The sequence below is a fragment of the Arachis stenosperma genome, chromosome 9 (assembly GCF_014773155.1).
Source record: "Arachis stenosperma cultivar V10309 chromosome 9, arast.V10309.gnm1.PFL2, whole genome shotgun sequence".
Lineage (NCBI taxonomy): Eukaryota > Viridiplantae > Streptophyta > Magnoliopsida > Fabales > Fabaceae > Arachis > Arachis stenosperma.
In genome coordinates this window covers 66,681,744-66,697,228 of record NC_080385.1, presented here as the reverse complement: position 1 = coordinate 66,697,228, position 15,485 = coordinate 66,681,744, and the positions used below count along the sequence as shown (strand labels likewise).

General features: G+C 45.5%; 1 non-coding gene across 1 annotated transcript; it reads right to left on the bottom strand.

Moving 5' to 3' along the window:
• Nucleotides 1–9,986: 9,986 nt before the first annotated feature.
• LOC130952284 (small nucleolar RNA R71) lies at nucleotides 9,987–10,094 on the bottom strand. Its single transcript, XR_009074465.1, has one exon. It is a non-coding gene; the product is annotated as a small nucleolar RNA R71 (small nucleolar RNA).
• Nucleotides 10,095–15,485: the final 5,391 nt, after the last annotated feature.

Here is a 15,485-nt window from a genome sequence, read left to right as displayed (position 1 = left end):
TGAAAAATCGGACGGAACGCGGCACCACCCCCGAAGGCAATCATGATCCCTTTACGCAAGAGATCATGAAAGAAAAGGTACCGCGAAACTTCAAACCGCCCGATATGGACCTCTACGACGGCACCACCGATCCAAGCCACCACCTCAGCAACTTCAGAAGCAGAATGTACCTAGTCGACGCCTCCGACGCGATTCGATGCAAAGCCTTCCCTACCACTCTTACAAAATCGGCCATGAAGTGGTTCGACAACCTGCCGCCAGGATCAATCTCCAGCTTTGAGGACCTGACCAAAAAATTCTTAACAAGGTTCTCTATTCAAAAGGATAAGGCAAAACATGCCCCCAGCCTACTCGGGATCAAACAAGGCAACCAAGAAACCCTCCGAGAATACATGGAGCGATTCAACAAAGCCTGCCTGGACATACAACACTTGCCCACTGAAGCAGCCCTCATGGGACTAGCAAACGGCCTAAAAGAAGGACCGTTTAGCCAATCCCTATCCAAACGATACCCGACCTCCTTATACGAGGTGCAAGAGCGAGCAGAAAAATATATCAACATGGAGGAAACTTCCCAGATAAGGGACTCTTCCAAGAAGGAGTCAACCCATTCATTCCGAGATCGAGATCAGGAACAGAAAAAGAAAGAAGAATCCAGTTCGGACAGGCCACGGAAATACCACAGCTACACCCCCCTCCGAGTCGCCCTGGTAGACGTCTACAGAGAGGTGTGCCACACCGAAAGAATCCCACCACCCCGACCTCTAAAGCACAAGAGAGCAGGGAGAGATCGGTCCGAGTACTGCGAATATCACAGACTCTACGGCCATCCTACTAACGACTGCCACGACCTAAAGAATGTTATAGAAAAATTAGCCAGAGAAGGAAAACTCGACAGATACATAGCAGAGAAAGGAGAAGAGACCAGGAAGAGGAGACGAGGAGATAACGAAGATCGGGCCGAACCGACCCCACGAACCCCTGAAAGGCACGTACACATGATAAACGGAGGTTTCGCAGGCGGAGGAACATCCAGATCCTCGCGAAAGAGACACCTCAAGGAAATATATCACGTCCGAGAAGACAGTCCCCTGCCCGAGTTACCCACCATCTCATTCACCCGAGAAGATGCCCAAGGGATAATACCCGGGCACGACGATCCAATGGTGATCACCATTATTCTAGCAAACGCCAACCTACATCGAACCCTGATCGACCAGGGGAGCTCAGCAGACATCCTGTTCAAAACAGCCTTCGACAAGCTCGGACTTGAAGAAAAAGAGATAAAAGCCTATCCCACCGACCTGTTTGGACTAGGAGATACCCCGATCCGTCCCTTGGGATACATCTCGTTACACACTACCTTTGGAAAGGGCGAGCAAGCCAAAACATTAAATATCGACTACATTGTAGTCGACGTCACTTCGGCATACAACGCCCTCATCGGACGACCAACCTTAAACAGACTAGCAGCTATAGTCTCGACCCCACACCTCTGTATGAAGTTCCCTACCGCAAAGGGGATCGCTACCCTAAAAGGCGACCAAAAACTAGCACGACGATGCTACAACGAAAGCCTGAGCCTAAAAGGGAAAGAGGTCAACACAATAGAACTCGGGCGAGTCCAGGCCCGAGAAGATCTTCGGCCACAACCAGAAGGAGAAACCGAAAAGATCCAAATCGGGAACACACCCGAGAAAGTAACAAACGTGGGGGCAAACCTCGAAGCAGGCCTAAAGGAGGAACTCACAACCCTCTTAAGGGAGAATTCCGACCTCTTCGCCTGGAAAGCCTCCGATATGCCAGGCATAAGCCCCGGCCTAATGTGCCATAAGCTATCAGTATACCCGGGATCCCGACCTGTCCAACAAAGACGCAGGAAGCTCGGGCCCGAACGCATGCAAGCAATAGAAGAACAAGTACAAGCACTACTAGATGCAGGGTTCATTAGGGAAGTAAAATACCCCCTATGGCTCGCAAATGTGGTCCTAGTAAAGAAGCCCAATGGAAAATGGAGGATGTGCGTCGACTACACGGATCTCAACAAAGCCTGCCCCAAAGATCCATATCCACTACCAAACATCGACGCCTTAGTCGATGCAGCTTCGGGCTACAGATACCTCTCCTTCATGGATGCATACTCGGGATACAATCAAATCCCGATGTATGGACCTGACCAAGAAAAGACCTCGTTCATAACCCCAAAGGCAAACTACTGCTATGTAGTAATGCCCTTCGGGCTGAAGAACGCAGGGGCAACCTACCAGAGGCTAATGAACAAAGTATTCTCAGAACACATCGGGCTACAGCTAGAGGTGTACGTCGACGACATGCTGGTAAAGACACAAGAAGACAAAAACTTGGTGGCCGACCTCAGCAGTATCTTCGACACCCTCAGGAAACACAATATGAGACTTAACCCGACAAAGTGCACCTTTGCCGCGGAAGCCGGAAAGTTCTTAGGCTTCATGCTGACTCAAAGAGGCATCGAAGCAAACCCGGACAAATGCCAAGCAATACTCAATATGAAAAGCCCGACGTGTGTCAAAGAAGTACAACAACTGAATGGAAGGCTAGCCGCCCTATCAAGATTCTTGGCAGGATCAGCGATAAGGTCACTACCTCTCTACTCACTCCTAAAGAAAGGGAAACCCTTCTCATGGACCCCGGAGTGCGAAAAGGCCTTCCAAGAATTCAAGGAATTCCTCGGGCGGCCACCAACCCTAACCCGACCTCTAAAAGGGGAAGAGCTCGTGCTATACCTCTCAGTCGGACATCGGGCAGTCGCCTCGGCGCTAATACGAGAAAACGAACAGGGGCAACACCCCATATACTTCGTAAGCAAAGCACTACAAGGGGCCGAATTAAACTATCAGAAAATAGAGAAATTCGCCTATGCACTAGTATTCACAGCTCGAAGACTCCGCCCCTACTTTCAAGCCCACACCATCAAAGTCCGGACAAACCAACCCATGAGACACATCCTACAGAAGACAGACATGGCAGGACGAATCCTACGATGGGCGGTGGAACTGTCCGAGTTCGACCTCCACTATGAAGCCCGGACTGCTATAAGATCTCAATATCTAGCCGACTTCGTCGCGGAATACACTGAGACCCCAGGAACCCCACTCTCATGGAATCTGTATGTCGACGGGTCCTCAAACAAAACAGGAAGCGGAGCCGGTGTTATACTCGAAAGCGATCAAGGAACACGGATAGAGCTATCCCTAAAATTCGAGTTCCAGGCCTCAAACAACCAAGCTGAATACGAGGCCCTACTAGCAGGACTAAAGCTAGCCGAAGAGGTCGGAGCCAAGAGAATCACGATCTTCAGTGACTCCCAGGTCGTCACCTCACAAGTAAATGGAAGCTACCAGGCCAAAGACCCTACTATGAAAAAATACCTGGACCAAACACAGGCGCAATTATGACACTTCCCGGAAATACAAATCCAGCACATACCTCGGGAGCAAAATGCTCGGGCAGACGCCCTCTCAAAACTTGCTAGCACCAAGCCCGGAGGGAACAACAGAAGTCTCCTCCAAGAAACTCTACAATCTCCGTCCGTGTTAAGGGAGGAAGAAATACTAAACATATCCGACCAACAACAAGGATGGATGACCCCCATACTCAGCTACCTGAAGTCGGGAACTCTCCCCGCCGAAAGAAGAGAAGCTAAAAGGCTTACAAAGGACGCCCAGAATTATACGCTAATCCATGACGTATTATACAGAAGAGGATTCTCAGACCCCCTCCTGAGGTGCGTCCCGACCTCAGAAACAAAGAGCGTCCTCGAAGAAGTCCACGAAGGCATGTGTGGGAACCATCTCGGAGCTCGGGCCCTATCCAAGAAAATAGTCAGAGCCGGATTCTACTGGCCGACCTTGCAAAGAGACGCGGCGGAGTTTGTGAAAATATGCCCCCCCTGCCAAAAGCATACCAATTTTCACAAAGCGCCACCCGAAGACCTCATAAGCATCACTGCACCATGGCCCTTCGCAAAGTGGGGACTCGACCTACTCGGCCCGTTCCCACAAGGACCGGGGCAGGTCAAATACCTCATAGTAGGGGTTGACTACTTCACAAAGTAGATCGAGGCTGAACCCTTAGCCACTATTACGGCCCAGAAAAGCCGTAAATTCCTATACAAAAACATTGTCACGAGGTTCGGAGTCCCCTACTCCATCACAACAGACAATGGAACACAGTTCACAGACACAAGTTTTCAGAACTTAGTGGCCGACCTAAAAATCAAACAACAGTTCACGTCAGTCGAACACCCACAGGCCAATGGACAAGCAGAGGCTGCAAATAAAGTCATCTTGGCCGGATTAAAACGAAGACTCCAAGAGGCCAAAGGGGCATGGGCCGACGAACTCCCCCAGGTATTATGGGCATATCGGACAAGCCCACACTCTACAACGGGAGAATCCCCATTCCGACTAGCTTACGGAATGGAAGCAATGATTCCCGTCGAAATAGACGAAGGATCACCCAGAGCCGTCTTCTACAACGAAGGAGGCAACCCTCAGGCACAAAGGGAAGAACTCGACCTCCTCCCCGAGGTCCGAGAAAGAGCCCGAATCCGAGAAGAAGCCTTAAAGCGGCGAACGGCCCTCAGATACAACCAAAAGGTAATAAAGCGAAGCTTCTCCATTCACGACCTGATCTTAATCCGAAATGACATCGGAACACAAAAGTCGGGAGAAGGAAAGCTAGCCGCAAATTGGAAAGGGCCCTACAAGGTAACAGAAGTCTTAGGGACAGGCTACTACAGGATATCCGACTTAGAAGGCAATGAGCTGCCCAGAGCCTGGCACGCCTGTAACTTAAGACGGTACTACAGCTAGAAAAACTTAACCCGAGGTGTACTCTTTTTCCCTACAAGGGTTTTTTAATGAGACACCCGGTTAAGTAGGACACCCGACCTAGTCAAAGGGGTAAACACTTTGTAAATACTCTTCTTTTTTAATACTAATCAAATTTCTTTATTTTCTCTTCTTCGTGATGAAGCATATCCTAGAAAAGTACCCCACCAAGGCGCATTAATTTATGCTCGGCAAAACGCAAAAAATCATTTGCCAAAAGGCCATACAAGGTCGGCAAAGATGAAGCGACGAGGTTCAAATTAATGTGAGAAGTTATAAAAGTAACTCTGAAATGGCTCGAAAAGCCAAATAGAAAAGAGGTTACAAAAATAACTTAAAGGGCCGACCAAACGACGAAGTCGGACCTGACTAAAGGAGGTACTCAAAGGATCCCGAGGTCCGAGAATAAACTCAGACCCAAGAAAGAAAGCCTTAAAACGGAAAAAGAACCAGGACTTCGAGAAAACGCTAGCTAAAAAGTTGTTACCCGAAAACAACTAAAAAGCAAAAAAGCGAAAACGAGAAGCCAAAACGCTAACGAGAAGCCAAAACGCTAGCTAAAAAGTTGTTACCCAAAAACAACTAAAAAGCAAAAAAGTGAAAACGAGAAGCCAAAACGCTAGCTAAAAAGTTGTTACCCAAAAACAACTAAAAAGCAAAAAAGCGAAAACGAGAAGCCAAAACGCTAGCTAAAAAGTTGTTACCCAAAAACAACTAAAAAGCAAAAAAGCGAAAACGAGAAGCCAAAACGCTAGCTAAAAAGTTGTTACCCAAAAAACAACTAAAAAGCAAAAAAAGCGAAAACGAGAAGCCAAAACGCTAGCTAAAAAGTTGTTACCCAAAAACAACTAAAAAGCAAAAAAGCGGAAACAAAAAAAAAGCCAAAACACAAAAGCATGGCATAATAAAAGCTACAGAGTAGCTAAAGTAAAAAAGATGTCCAAAATGTTTGCAGAACACATCCAAAAAACAAAGAAGCCCACAGGCCGGGCCAACCACCAAAAAAGATCACAGAGGATCAAGGACCTTCCCGGTCTCCACATCAACAGAAGGCTCCGGAGGGACCATCGAAATCGGGACCGCAGGAACAGCACCATCCCCCCGGCTTGGAACTTCCACACCAGATCTATCCTCGGCCAAAGGGAAAGTCGGGTTCACAACCGGAACCTCGGGATCGGACGCTGGAGCCTGGGGGTCGGACACCGGAACCTCATCCTCAGCAGGAGCAGGAACAATCTTTCCCTCCACAACCATGTTATCAGTACTGAACAAAGCTCAGATCCAGGACGGGAGCAAGAACCCGGACCTGATCCCTCAGATTCACAAACATAGCATCCATACCCTTGGCCACATTATCCTCCAGCTCATAAAAATCATCTCGAGCAGACTGCAATTTTTCCTTTGCCTCCACAAGCTCGGCATACAGCTTAGTGTAGTTCTCCGTCGCCACCCTCGCCATCTCCTCAGACGTCCTCGCCGCCGCCACAGCCGCAATAGCCCTAGTCTTCTCTACCTCCAAAGAGGCCTCCAGCTCAGTAATCCTAGCATCCTTCAGTTGACTAATTTTATCAAAGGTCAGACCGTGCCTTCTCAAGTCGGGAGCTGGTCGCCCCAAGGGGAGCTTTCTTGAACTCCCGAGCAATGGCGGCATGAAGACTAGCCATCCGAACACAGCTCCGCGCCATATACTGAAAGTGATGCTCCATAGACGCATCATCAGTAGAAATATAGGTTTGGGGGAGAATGTGCTGCTCAACCCAACCAAGAGCGTCAAAATCCTTGTCATTAAAGCCGGCAAGCTCTCGGGAGGTCTTCTGTTTCTTGGGGGGAGGACCCGAGGTCGAGGACGGGGAAAGCTGACCGGGTCCGGAGAACGGAGGATCCTGAGTTATAGCTCGGAACTGAGGGGTTGGAATAGTCTTCGACCGAGTCTGAACACCCACGGTAGTCTTCTGCGGGGAAGGTCGGGCAGAAGCCTCAGCCTCAATATTCCGAGCTGCAGCGGACTTCTTCGACCGACGAAGAAACTTCATAGAATCAGCCTGAGAAGACATCTCTGCAGAAACAAAAGAAAGAAACTATCACAAACAGAAAAACCAAAAACGAAGCCAAAATACGAAAAAGGAAATCTCAAAGAGAGGTCGGGAACTACCTAACTCGGAACGGAGAAGGCTTGGATCTCCCAACATTTTCTTCGTATCCAAGTGAAGTGCCCGACCCCATAGACTGCTCAACACACCAACAAAAGCCTGTTCCACCTCATCTAAACTCTCAAAAGTGTACTTAACCGACACCACATTCTCTTGCCAACAAAGAGGAAAAGAAGGCTCCCCACTCTCATCTAAAAAGAAAGAGACCCAAGACACCTTCCCTCCACCCGAGCCCGGTTTCGTCAACACAAACAGATAAGAAAAAAAGGGAAACAGAAGGAGAGACGCCCAAAATCTGACACAAAAGTTGAAACAGCTTTAAAAATGCCCAAGAATTCGGATGGAGTTGCGTAGGGGCAAGGTTACAAGACCAAAGGACCTCGGATTCTAAGTCGGTGAAAGGAAGTCGGACACCTAGCTTAGAGAAGAAACAATCGTAAGCATAGAAGAAAAGTTTCTCGGAACTCTCTAAAGGCGGGAAACATACCCTCTCCTCGGATTCCGGGGCTACTAGCTCATAATCTCGCTCAGACTCCCTGTTCTCACAAATACTACACTCCCTACGGAACCTAATCAAGTACTCAGAATCTACAACAGACGGGACCCTTAGAGGAGCAGGATCTACCCAACCTAGACCACTCGGAATCTTGGTCGACATTGCTTGAAACACCTTTCGAGACATAAAAAATCTTGCCTACAAAGAAAAAATACAACAGCAAGGCAAAAATCACACAAAGGCAGAAAAAACCCATTTCAGCAGAAGCAAGAAAACAAAGTTCTTTTAGGGAAAATACAGCAACCCGAATAGGCAAAGTAATCAGAGAAAAGAGCCCCCACCACACAACATGCAAACAAACAGTGGCGGCACCTCTTTCCGGGGCAACCCAAACATAGAAGAAAAAGAAACAGAAGCATACGTACACAGCAAAAGTGAAAGACGAAAACAAACCTGGAAAAGAAAGGAAGACGACGGCGAGCTCCAACGCAAAAAGAGCGAGAACGGCGGCACAGAAGAAACTCCGAAAAGAACGCACAGAAAAACTGGAGAGAAGAACAGAGAGAAAAAAGGAAGGTGCTCGAAAAAGAAAGCGACGAAAAAACTCAGAAAAGGAAAGGAATAAACGAAGAAAAATGAGGAAAGGGGCAAATATATAATGCCTCCACAGAGCGCCGCACGGAAATCGAGGAAGAAACGGTAACAAGCAATAAATGCTGAAACGACCGTTTTTTCAAAATTCAAAACTACTATGCCCGAGCTCGACCTCTCCAAAGGACGAACTCGGGCAGGGGCACTGTTCATACCCTGACCGAGCTCTCCTAAACTCGGCTATACCACAGAAGGTCCGACCTCGTCCCAAAGGCCTACGCCTGAGGTCGGACCTCGGACCAACAAAGCAAAAGGCCCATCAAAAGGAGCGAAGCCCAAAAACCTAGAGGCCGAAAAGGCCTGGGAAAGGCGGTTCCACAAAGATAAAGATAAAACTCCCTAAAGATAAGATAAGATAAGAATATCTTATCCAGGGATGATCACGGCCAACTACTATAAATACACTGGAGCACCCAGGTATAACTCATACTCTAATTCTACTCGATATCTGCTTGGACCCATGCTAACTTAAGCATCGGAGTGTCATTGCAGGTACACCCCCCCGTCGTTCAGCACACCAAGCTCGGGTCACAGACCCCTACCTCGGACCTTGCCTGAACGACCGAGCTACACGTTTCAGGTAACCCTCGGAACAGATACCATTCTGGGCATTTAACGCCAGGATGGCACAAGAGGGAAGATTTTTGTTTTTAACTCAAATTTTTTTTAAGTTTTCAAAATTTTTCAAAATCAAATCTTTTTTTCAAATCATATCTTTTCAATCATATATTTTCAAAATCAATTTCTTTCCATTTTCAAAAATACTTGCTAACAATTAATGATTTGATTCAACATTTCAAGTATGTTGCCTTTTCTGTTGAGAAAGGTTTAATGTCTGAATCATATCTTTCCTTGTTAGCCATGTCATTAATTTTCAAAATCAAATCTTTTTTTTTAAATTGCTTTTCAATCATATCTTCTTAATCACATCTTTTTCAAAATAGTTTTCAATCATATCTTTTTGATTTCTAATTTCAAAATCTTTTTCAAAAATCACATGATTTCTTTTCCACTCTTAGTTTTCGAAAATCAATTAGTATTTTTCAAAATATTTTTAAAATCTTTTTACATAATTTTCGAAAATTTCTTCCCCTCTTCTCACATCCTTCTATTTATGGACTAACACTCCTCCTCAATGCACAATTCGAACTCCATCTTTCTTGATAAGTTCGAATTCTTCTACCTCTTCGTTCTATTTTTTTCCTCTGACACCTCAAGGAATCTCTATACTATGACATAGAGGATTCCATATTTTCTTGTTCTCTTCTCTTTCATATGAGCAGGAGCAAAGACAAAAGCATTCTTGTTGAGGCTGACCCTGAACCTGAAAGGACCTTGAAGCGAAAGCTAAGAGAAGCTAAGGCACAACTCTCTATAGAGAACCTAACAGAAATCTTCAAAGAAGAAGAACCCATGGCAGCCGAAAACAACAACAATGCGAACAATGCAAGGAAGGTGCTGGGTGACTTTACTGCACCTATTCCCGACTTCTATGGGAGAAGCATCTCTATCCCTGCCATTGGAGCAAACAACTTTGAGCTTAAGCCTCAATTAGTTTCTCTAATGCAACAGAATTGCAAGTTCCATGGACTTCCATTGGAAGATCCTCATCAGTTTTTAGCTGAATTCTTGCAAATCTGTGACACTATCAAGACTAATGGGGTTGACCCTGAGGTCTACAGACTTATGCTATTCCCTTTTGCTATAAGAGACAGAGCTAGGATTTGGTTGGACTCACAACCTAAAGAAAGCCTGAACTCTTAGGAAAAGCAAGTCAATGCCTTCTTGGCAAAGTTCTTTCCACCTCAAAAATTGAGTAAGCTTAGAGTGGAAGTCCAAACCTTCAGACAGAAGGAAGGTGAATCCCTCTATGAAGCTTGGGAAAGATACAAATAATTGATCAGAAAGTGTCCTTCTGACATGCTTTCTGAATGGAGCATCATAGGTATCTTTTATGATGGTCTGTCTGAACTGTCCAAGATGTAATTGGATAGCTCTGCTGGAGGATCTCTTCATCTAAAGAAGACGCCTGCAGAAGCTCAAGAGCTCATTGAATTGGTTGCAAATAACCAATTCATGTACACTTCTGAAAGGAATCCTGTGAACAATGGGACGAATCAGAAGAAAGGAGTTCTTGAGATTGATACTCTGAATGCCATATTGGCTCAGAACAAAATATTGACTCAGCAAGTCAATTTGATTTCTCAAAGTCTGTCTGGAATGCAAAATGCACCAGGCAGTACTAAGGATGCTTCATCCGAAGAAGAAACTTATGATCCTGAGAACCCTTCAATGGAAGAGTTGAATTACATAGAAGAACCCTATGGAAACACCTATAATTTTTCATGGAGAAATCATCCAAATCTCTTATGGAAGGATCAACAGAGACCTCAACAAGGTTTCAACAACAATAATGGTGGAAGAAACAAGTTTAGCAATGGCAAGCCTTTTCCATCATCTTCTCAGCAATAGACAGAGAATTCTAAGCAGAACCACTCTAACATAGCAACCATGGTCTCTGATCTAATCAAAACCACTCAAAGTTTCATGACTGAAACAAGGTCCTCCGTTAGAAATTTGGAGGCACAAGTGGGACAGCTGAGTAAGAAAATTACTGAACTTCCTCCTAGTACTCTTCCAAGCAATACAGAAGAGAATCCAAAAGGAGAATGCAAGGCCATCAATATGGCCGAATTTGGAGAGGAGGAAAAGGCAGTGATCGCCACTGAGGAAGACCTCAATGGACGTCCACTGACCTCCAATGAGTTCCCTAATGAGGAACCATGGGAATCTGAGGCTCACACCGAGACTATAGAGATTCCATTGGATTTACTTTTGCCATTCATGAGCTCTGATGAGTATTCTTCCTCTGAAGATGATGAAAATGTCACTGAAGAGCAAGTTGCCAAGTACCTTGGAGCAATCATGAAGCTAAATGACAAATTATTTGGTAATGAGACTTGGGAGGATGAACCTCCTTTGCTCACCAAAGAACTAGATGACTTGTCTAGGCAGAGATTACCTCAAAAGAGACAGGATCCTGGGAAGTTCTCAATACCTTGTACCATAGGCACCATGACCTTTAAGAAGGCTCTGTGTGACTTAAGGTCAAGTATAAACCTCATGCCTCTCTCTGTAATGGAGAAGCTAGGATTTTTGAGGCACAAGTTGCAAAAATCTCACTAGAGATGGCAGACAACTCAAGAAAACAAGCTTATGGACTTGTAGACGATGTTATGGTGAAGGTTGAAGACCATTACATCCCTGCTGATTTCATAGTCCTAGAGACTGGGAAGTGCATGGATGAATCCATCATCCTTGGTAGACCCTTCCTAGCCACAGCAAAGGCTGTGATTGATGTTGACAGAGGAGAATTGATCATTCAAGTGAATGAAGAATCCTTTGTGTTTAAGGCTCAAGGATATCCCTCTGTAACCATGGATAGGAAGCATGAAGAGCTTCTCTCAAAACAGAGTCAAACAGAGCCCCCACAGTCAAACTCTAAGTTTGGTGTTGGGAGGCCATAACCAAATTCTAAGTTTGGTGTTGAACCCCCACATTCAAACTCTAAGTTTAGTGTTGGGAGGTTCCAACATTGCTCTGAGAATCTGTGAGGTTCCATGAGAGCCCACTGTCAAGCTACTGACATTAAAGAAGCGCTTGTTGGGAGGCAACCCAATGTTATATTTATCTATTTTCCTTTGTTATTTTATGTTTTTTGTAGGTTGATGATCATGGGAAGTAACAAAATCAATTGAAAAAGCAAAAATAGAATGAAAAATAGGAAGAAAAATAGCACACCCTAGAGGAAAATCTTGCTGGCGTTTAAACACCAGTAAGGGCAGCAAATGGGCGTTTAACGCCCAGTCTGGCACCATTCTGGGCGTTTAACGCCAGAAAGGGGCACCAGACTGGCGTTAAACGCCAGAAAAGGGCAAGAAGATGGCGTTAAACGCCAGAAATGGGCACCAGCCCGCCGTTTAACGCCAGAATTGGCATAAAGAGCATTTTTGCTCGCCACTTGGAGCAGGGATGAATATTCCTTAACACCTCATGATCTGTGGACCCCACAGGATCCCCACCTACCCCACCACTCTCTCTCTCTTCTTCACCCATTCACCAATCACCTCAACACCTCTTCCCCAAAAACCCCTCACCTATCAAATCCTACCATTCTCTTCACCACTCACATCCATCCTTCATAAAACCCCACCTACCTCACCATTCAAATTCAAACCACTTTCTCTCCCCAACCCACCCATACATGACCGAACCCTACCCCTCTCCCCACCCCTATATAAACCCATCTTCACCCCCTCATTTTTACACATCATACACACTACTTCTCTCCCTTGGCCGAAACACAAAGCCCCCCTCCTTCTCCTCTATTTCTTCTTCTTCTACTATCTTCTTTCTTCTTTTGCTCGAGGACGAGCAAACCTTCTAAGTTTAGTGTGGTAAAAGCGTTGCTTTTTGTTTTTCCATAACCATTTATGGCACCTAAGGCCGGAGAAACCTCTAGAAAGAGGAAAGGGAAGGCAAAAGCTTCCACCTCCGAGTCATAGGAGATGGAGAGATTCATCTCAAGAGTGCATCAAGACCACTTCTATGAAGTTGTGGCCTTGAAGAAGGTGATCCCCGAGGTCCCTTTCATACTCAAAAAGAGTGAATATCCGGAGATCCGACATGAGATCCAAAGAAGAGGTTGGGAAGTTCTTACCAACCCCATTCAACAAGTCGGAATCTTAATGGTTCAAGAGTTCTACACCAATGTATGGATCACCAAGAACCATGATCAAAGTGTGAACCCGAATCCAAAGAATTGGCTTACAATGGTTCGGGGGAAATACTTAGATTTTAGTCCGGAAAATGTAAGGTTGGCATTCAACTTGCCCATGATGCAAGGAGATGAACACCCTTACACTAGAAGGGTCAACTTTGATCAAAGGTTGGACCAAGTCCTCATAGACATTTGTGAAGAGGGCGCTCAATGGAAGAGAGATTCAAGAGGGAAGTCGGTTCAACTGAGAAGGCATGACCTCAAGCCAGTGGCTAGGGGATGGTTGGAGTTTATCCAACGCTCAATCATTCCCACTAGCAACCGGTCCGAAATTACTATAGACCGGGCCATCATGATTCATAGCATCATGATTGGAGAGGAAGTAGAAGTTCATGAGGTTATAGCCCAAGAACTTTATAAGGTGGCGGACAAGTCCTCTACCTTGGCAAGGTTAGCCTTTCCTCATCTCATTTGTCACCTCTGTTATTCAGTTGGAATTGACATAGAGGGAGACATCCTCATTGATGAGGACAAGCCCATAACTAAGAAAAGGATAGAGCAAACAAGAGATTTCACTCATCATGAAATCCCTGAGATACCTCAAGGGATGCACTTTCCTCCACAAAACTATTGGGAGCAAATCAACACCTCCCTAGGAGAATTGAGTTCTGACATGGGACAACTAAGGGTGGAGCACCAAGAACATTCCATCCTCCTCCATGAAATTAGAGAAGATCAAAGGATCATGAGAGAGGAGCAACAAAGGCAAGGAAGAGACATTGAGGAGCTAAAGCACTCTATAAGATCTTCAAGAGGAAGAACAAGCCGCCATCACTAAGGTGGACCCGTTCTTTAATTTCCTTGTTCTTTATTTTCCTGTTTTTCGAATTTTCATGCTTATGTCTATCTATGTTTGTGTCTTATGATCATTAGTGTCTTAGTGTCTGTGCCTTAAAGTTATGAATGTCCTATGAATCCATCACCTTTCTTAAATGAAAAATGTTCTTAATTGAAAAAGAGAAGAATTGCATGAATTTTGAATTTTATAACAGATTAATTATTTTGATGTGGTGGCAATATTTTGGTTTTTGAATGTATGCTTGAACAGTGCATATGTCTTTTGAATTTGTTGTTCATGAATGATTGGCTCTTGAAAGAACGATAAAAAAGGAGACATGTTATTGAGGATCTGAAAAATCAGAAAAATGATTCTTGAAGCAAGAAAAAGCAGTGAACAAAAAAAAAACAAACGAAAAGAAAAAAAGAAAGAAATAAAGTTGTGATTCAAGGCAAAAAGAGTGTGCTTAAGAACCGTGGACACCTCTAATTGGGGACTCTAGCAAAGCTGAGTCACAATCTGAAAAGGTTCACCCAATTATGTGTCTGTGGCATGTATGTATCCGGTGGTAATACTGGAAGACAGAGTGCTTTGGGCCACGGCCAAGACTCATAAAGTAGCTGTGTTCAAGAATCATCATACTTAACTAGGGGAATCAATAACACTATCTGGATTCTGAATTCTTATAAAAGCTGTTCATACCCTGACCGAGCTCTCCTAACCCGGCTAATCCACAGAAGGTCCGAGGTCGTCCCAAAGGCCTACGCCTGAGGTCGGACCTCGGACCAACAAAGGAAAAGGCCCATCAAAAGGAGCGAAGCCCAAAACCTAAAGGCCGAAAAGGCCTGGGAAAGGCGGTTCCACAGAGATAAAGATAAAACTCCCAAAAAGATAAGATAAGATAAGAATATCTTATCCAGGGATGATCACGACCAACTACTATAAATACACTGGAGCACCCAGGTATAACTCATACTCTAATTCTACTCGATATCTGCTTGGACCCATGCTAACTTAAGCATCGGAGTGTCATTGCAGGTACACCCCCCCGTCGTTCAGCACACCAAGCTCGGGTCACAGACCCCTACCTCGGACCTTGCCTGAACGACCGAGCTACACGTTTCAGGTAACCCTCGGAACATTGGCGCCGTTGCCGGGGACCCTGGAAGTCATCCATGGCGGACGACCCTCCCAACAATAACCACGCTACATCAGAACAAGAAGAGGAAGTTGACACCGGAGAACGGCCGGACAGCCCTCTATCACCACGCACTCCAGGGGGAAACAAACAGAATCGCCCAAAGACATCACTCCTAGACAAAGATCCACAAAATCCCGAAAAAGAAAAGAGTTCGGAGATTCTGGAAACAGTACAAGCGCAGCAAAACCGGCTGAAACAGCTCGAAGAAGACATAAAGAAGCAGAAAGAAACTGAACAAGATCTAAGAAGGGAAGCTCGCAAACGCAGAGAATTAGAAGAAAAACTACGAAAGATAGAGGCCAACCTGAAAAATCGGACGGAACACGGCACCACCCCCGAAGGCAATCATGATCCCTTTACGCAAGAGATCATGAAAGAAAAGGTACCGCGAAACTTCAAACCGCCCGATATGGACCTCTACGACGGCACCACCGATCCAAGCCTTCAGAAGCAGAATGTACCTAGTCGACGCCTCCGACGCGATTCGATGCAAAGCCT